A 6,382-nucleotide genomic window follows, 5' to 3' on the forward strand; every position below is an offset into this window, starting at 1 on the left:
ACTTGCCTCAGTTTCCTCAACTATAAAATGGGGATCAAAACAGCCCCCACCTCACAGGACTGTCATGAGGGACAACTAAGATGGAATCTGTATAGGGCAGCATATAGTAGGGAATGCCTTTCTCTTATTCTGCTCTGTCAAATCATAGGACCAATCTCTAAGGTAGAAGAGAATAGTTTCTCTCCCACAGTCCACTTTTCTGGATAGACAAGGTTTGTCAATAGAATTTTCCACTTCCTGGGCTTGATCCTCTTCCCATTATCTCCTCACCATACTGCCCAAAGGATTCTCCACCTACTACAGCACTCTGCCTTAGGCTGCCCCCTACCTCAAGGGAGTCCAGAGCTGAAAATTACTTCTAGCTCTCTTCATCAGCCTCTACTTAGACTATTGCAATAATCCAGTTAGTCTCCCTGTCTCAAGTCTCTAGCTGCCAAAGTACTATTTCTAAAGCCCATCTGTAACCATGTCATTCCTCCAAACAACCCCAGTAATTTCTGGACCACCTCTAGAATAAAAAAACAAACTCCAGTGGAAATTAAAGTCTTTCACAACCTGGCCCCAAGCCCACATTTCCAGACTTACTATACATATGCCTCTTCGAGTACTCTTTGGTCTATCCATACATTTTCCAGTTCCCTGAACACACCACCAACTCTAACATCATCCCACATGACTGCAATGCATCTCCACATGTTGAAATCCTTAATTTCCTTCAAAATTCAGCACAAAAGTCACCTTCTATATAGGGCATATTCTGATTCCCCCTGCTTATAATAATGAGCTTACTACTAGACTTTGTTTATAGTTTTCTCCAAAAAAAAATGTAAGTTTCTTGGGGACTGTCTATTTCTTTTGTCTTTATAGTCTTATGCCTAACAAATAGTAAGTACCTAATAAAAGTTCACTGACTGATTGTTTGCTGGTCTTCAGTCAAGTTAGCCTGGCTACAAATCCTTCTTCACCTGGGTGTGCCTCAAGCAACTCCCTAGAGCTTACCTCACTAAACCAAGGACCATTTTTGTTCTAGGCTATTAAGAAAGTTCCCAGATAGATGAAATCAGGGATTCCACTATGTTTAGAATGGGAATGAGCTACCTATCTCACAAGGTTATTGTGATATAAGCACTAGGAAAATCTTAAACTAATTTATGAAGTTAACTTACCAATGACAACCCAAGATAGTATCTCCTTGGTGGAAATTCAGACAGTTTAACAAAGTGAAAGTGAAAATCTGAATGCAGTATATATAGGAGAAGAGATGATGGAAAGGAGGGAGAGAAACAATAAGCCATCAAGTAAAAAACTGATCTTCATAGATAAAAATGGGATCTACATAAGTAAAAAAACAAAACTAAAAAATAAGAAATCTCACAGGAACAAATGTAAAGTCCAACACTTAAGTTCGTAAAATCAACAAGTATAGTATTTAGAACAAAGTAGGCAGCGGTCCCAATGTACTCTACACTGGTCAAATTTGACCTAAGAGCATGAAGTGCAAGTCCAGGAACTATCTTTGAAGAGGAGCTGATGGATGGTACACATTAAGGGAAGAATAATCAAGAATTCAACACTGAATCATATGAGGAACAGAAACTAAGGTGAGAACTATGTGAAAGGTAGTCACATTAAAAAAGAAGAAGAATGAAGCACATGTGTAGCTCCAGACAGAACTAGGACCAATGTGCACAGAACTTATGATGGAAAAAATGTCAGATCATCACAAAAGAAAATAGCATTTAAAGCTATCTGAAAACATAATGGAGTCCATGGTTAATTGGTTCCCTGTCACTGGAAGTGCTCTAGCCAAAGTTAGGTGACTCCTTTCAGGAGTTGAACACTAAGAATTCAACAACATTATTATTTGGGAAAAGTCCAGAATAAGAATGCTGCTTTATCTTTCATTTTTTTCTCTAGTTGAGAGAGTTCTCTCTCAAAAATTTCTCTAGTTGAAAGAGGCTATCCCACCCGGAAGGGAAATCTTATCTATACTGACAATGCTGACCTGGTGGTGAGTTATCTGATACAGAGGACACTGCTTTGCCTGAAATAAAGCAGAGGACTGAGAAGGCAGGGATCTTAGTTATAGTCACTGGCTTCCTGCTTGGTTTTGGACAAGTCATTACTGTACCTCTCTACTTTGACTATGAAATAGATGAAAAATCCCTAAAATATAAAGATGTTTGAATTAATGAGTACAGAGTACTTTTAAAGCAAAGATTAATAAATGACAATTTAGTTCCCAAGCAGATAAAGGTATGAGAATAAATCATCTCTAAAAAGGCATTCTAAATAAGCTTAGATTCTTGAAGAATCATAGGGACCAGGCTCAGTGGATAGAGAGCAAGTCTGCAGACAAGGTCCTGGGTACAAATCTAACCTCAATTACTTCCTAGCTATGTGATCCTAGGCAAGTCACTTAACCCCCACTGCCTACCCCTTACCACTCTTCAGCCTTGGAACTAACACTTAGTGCTGATTCCAAGACGAAAGGTAAGGGTTTAAAAACAAAGTGTTTACAGACATTCTAAATAAGCCTGAATTCTTGAAACAGCATAATAGAGATTAGGTGGCTCTATAGATAGAGAGCAGGAAGTCCTAGATTCAAATGTGACCTCAGATACTTCCTATCTGTGTGACCCTGGAAAAATCATTTAACCCCCACTGCCTAGCCCTTTCTGCTCTTCTGCCTTAGAACCAATACACGTCATTGATTCTAAGATGGAAGGTAAGGGTTTTGTTTTTGTTTTTTAAAGAATCACAGGGGCTGATTTAGAGTATCTTTTTAAACTTCCACTATCAAAAAACTAAGACTGATTTTGATACTTTAAAATTTCAACATAAGTTCCACAGCACTCAATTGAAACATTTATACCAATGAGTTAGTCTAGAGAATTAAACAAGTAAATGAGTCTAATCTGCCTATATATCTCAAATAAGCTGTTTCTATCCCTCCTTTGCCCTTAATGTCCTCAACACAATTAGCATCAGCAGTATGACACTAATCTTTTATAAAAGCAGCATGCCAACGAAGCTTATTTGGTTTCCTTTTCAAAATGATGGAGCTAAATAAACAATCAAAATATCCTCCAGCATCTAGATGCCCCCATAGACTCAATTGTCAAACTCAATCCACTTTTTTGTCCTTTTTATTAAAAATGTGACATCAAAGAGCCTTTTTAATATTAATTACAAAAAGGCTACAGTCACATTAGAATTTATACCCATTGCTCTGAATTCTGCCCTTTTGGGCTAAGGAGAACAAATTTAATTCTTCCATAAGATAACCCTTCACATATTTTAAAAGCAATAAATGTAATGTCCACTCCTATCCTGTCCCCAAATCTCTTCTCCGTAGATCCCACTTTCTTCAATTGACTCCATGTTTTCAGGGCCCCTCATCAAGACAATTACCTTCCTCAGGCATACCACCATCTCACAAAAGTGAGTTTTCCAGTTGTATCTTCTCTATCGTATTCCCAGGAGACAGTCCCACAAACACCCAAGCCTTGCTGTCTATGTGATAGGTATCTTCCTCCAAAGGAGATGAATGACTCACCAAGCTAAGAGAGAGATGAAAATATCCCTTAAGGGCAGTCAGCTCCTCTGCTCTGATTTCATTCGCATCAAACAACTTCCTGATTATTGATTCTACTTCCTAAACACCTCCAGAAAAGGAAAGTGGTCCCCTTCCTAGAATATCAGTACCATTCTGCTCTTCACGACAAGGATTTCTCTCATGATCACATAAAAAAATTAGAAGTTCTGCTCAGTCTCTAATGAGTTTGGTTAGAGTTGAGGCCCACGGAATCATCATTGGTTTAAAATTCACTTTCTAGTTTTTCAGAGCCTTTGAAAAGGAAGAGTTAAAGTTAACAGAAATTTTTTTGTTTGTTTTTTCCCCACCCCCCACCCCCTCGAAGCAAAATGACTAGAATGGGACGTTAATCCTTACCAAATTTAGGAAAGCTCTCAAAAGAGAAAGTAGTTCAGTCCCGGGGCCTGGGGGTATTAGAGGAAAGAGCTAGTCCACAGTGGCAGGGACAATATTTGCTGCGTCCCAACTTGCTTAGCAACTCAGTTTCTCTTCTACTAAACAGACAGCCTGTAACAGTTAAAGTATGACAACTGGTCCCCCTAAATCCAAGCGCTCAGCCTGGATTCAAGGCTGATTTATAAAAATAGCTGCTGCTACTTGGGTTTGAATCTCTCTCGGCTGATGACTGGGCTGTGTTACCCTATAGGCCCGGAGTCAGCTGTATCTACTCACCACACCCATTTTTCTCTAGCCTGGGGGAGGGGGGTGGGAGCCGGAATCTGTAGCAAATGCTTCTCCCTTATCCCGGGCCGGATGACCAAATTACAAGCACAAATACCCCCTGATGCAATGCCACAACCATCCCTGGGAAAGAGTACAGGCAGCTGCCAAAAGTGCAGCAAGCCGGGAAACGGGGCGGGAGACACACACACATACACACACACACACACACACGAGGCAAGCACACATTGCAAAGGACTGCAACCACAAGGAGAGTGGTGAGAGGCCCTGGAGAGTGATACTGTAACTAGACCAGGGGAAGAAAAAAAAGGAGCGGCTTTTCCAGGAGAGAATCGTGTACATTAAACTTTACCAAGAGCTAAATTCAGAATTCAGTCAGCATCCAACCCTCCTCCCCTCACCCCACCCCCCCCCAAAAAATTCCAGGGGCAAATCACTACCTCCTCCGAAATGATGCCAAGTCTGTGCAGCAATCGCACATCCCTTCACCCGAATTAAGTCCTCAAGGTGTCCCTGACCCACGGCATTTCTCGAGGAGTATGACTGAGCTCACAGTTAACAGTGGGGACTTCTCTCTTACAATAAATCACTGTACACGGCCTAAAGACAATTGGAGAAATAGCAACCTCATCCATATAGAGAAGACTGCTAATGCTTAGCACAGTGACTGGCACCTAATAAATGTTCATTTAATTGAATTAACAGCCAAATGTCAAATCACCCTTTTGTGATGTGGTCCCCAAACTGCCCTGAGAAACCGCTACCCCCAAGTCGTGAGACCGTTTAGCTCCATTCCATTAACCCCACCCTTCCTGGGGCAATATTGCCCGCCCCCACTCCCAAACCACGTAGCCCACTCCATCCCGCCGCATCATCACAGGAGACCCTCCCCCACTCCTGTCCAGGACCCACGTGCCCAGCCCCATCCCAAGGGCCCCTGGGGAGCTCCGTAGGTGGAGTCCTAAGGCAAAGAGCCCCAGAATCAAGCCCTAAGAGGTTGCCCCGCTTTCGTCTTTCCAAAGGCCACGCCCCAAGGTGCTCCCCAGCCCCTTCGGGCCGCGCCCCCTCTCTACTCCGGGTCATGCCCCTGGGGCGCCCCCTCCCCTACTCTCCAGGACACGCTAGCACTGGGTTACGTTCTGGAAGCTCTCCCTCCCCGCCTAGGGTCACGCCCTGGGAGCACCTCTGCCCCTTCTACCAGGGGAGCCCCTTCTTGGCCTAGGGACACGCCCCAGGGGCGCACCTCCCCGCCCCAGGTCACGCCCTGAAAGGGCCCCTTTCCCTATCCCAGGTCACGCTCCAGGAGCGCCCCCACCCCACCTAGAGTCACGCTGCAAGAGGGCCCCCTCCCAGCCTGCTAAGGGTGCCCCGTCCCTGACTAGGGTTGCGCCCCCAAAGCCCCAGATTCAGCCCACCCCGCCCAGTCCCATCTGGCCCCGCAGCAACTACTGAAGGAACCCATGGATGCAGACGGCGGGGGTCAGAGCCCTCGGAGGAGGATGTGAGAAAAGAGGGATGAGGAAGGAGGGGGAAGCCCCCTGATCTGGCGCAGTCCTCCACCTACCAGCTCCAGCTCCCGCTCCCGCCGCCGCCGCCGCCGCCGCCGCCGCCGAGCCAAGAGCCGAGCCAGCCGGGAGGGAGGGGGCTGCGGGCGAGGGCGGGGAAAAGGGAAGCCACTTCCTCCTCGTCCTCGGCGCGGGGTTGGGGGGGTTGAGGGTGGAGCCTCCGGGCCGCACCCTACCTTGCAGACCCGCGCCCTGCGGCCCAATGAAAAGGAGAACCGGGTCTGTGGCTGACCAATCAGACCTCCAGGAGACTCCCCCTCCCTTTTCCCTCTCTCCCGGCCTCCCACCCCCTTCCCTTGTCTCATACTGAGAAGGAGGAGGATGAGGAGGAGCCCCGGGAAGAGGGAGAGAGGTGGAGGGGGCAGCCAGAGCCACTGAGTGGAGGAGGAGCAGCGGCCTGGAGAGGAGGAAGACAAGGGAATGTTCTGGGAATGCAGAGACTAGCTGTGGAAAGGGCAGGAGAGTAAAAGAAGAATCCTAGGAATCGAGTGCAGTTCCCCTACTTTACAGAGGAGAAAACCGAGGCCAGAAGGTACCA

At 45.8% G+C, this 6,382-nt stretch overlaps 1 protein-coding gene across 35 annotated transcripts in view; it reads right to left on the bottom strand.

Annotated features, from left to right (window-relative positions):
• The window catches only part of MAP4 (microtubule associated protein 4), a 234,822-nt gene extending 228,709 nt beyond the window's left edge, over window positions 1–6,113 (bottom strand). For 10 of the 35 annotated variants that reach the window (XM_056805219.1, XM_056805234.1, XM_056805231.1 and 7 more), the window contains exon 1: window positions 5,844–5,971. The gene's annotated coding sequence lies outside the window, so the exon portion shown is untranslated. Of the gene's footprint in view, window positions 1–3,414; window positions 3,806–3,955; window positions 4,410–4,719; window positions 4,880–5,843 lie in introns of those variants that run through there. The other 25 variants (XM_056805244.1, XM_056805243.1, XM_056805240.1 and 22 more) reach the window with 11 other exon arrangements.
• Window positions 6,114–6,382: the final 269 nt, after the last annotated feature.

Source organism: Monodelphis domestica, chromosome 7 (genome assembly GCF_027887165.1).
Source record: "Monodelphis domestica isolate mMonDom1 chromosome 7, mMonDom1.pri, whole genome shotgun sequence".
NCBI lineage: Eukaryota > Metazoa > Chordata > Mammalia > Didelphimorphia > Didelphidae > Monodelphis > Monodelphis domestica.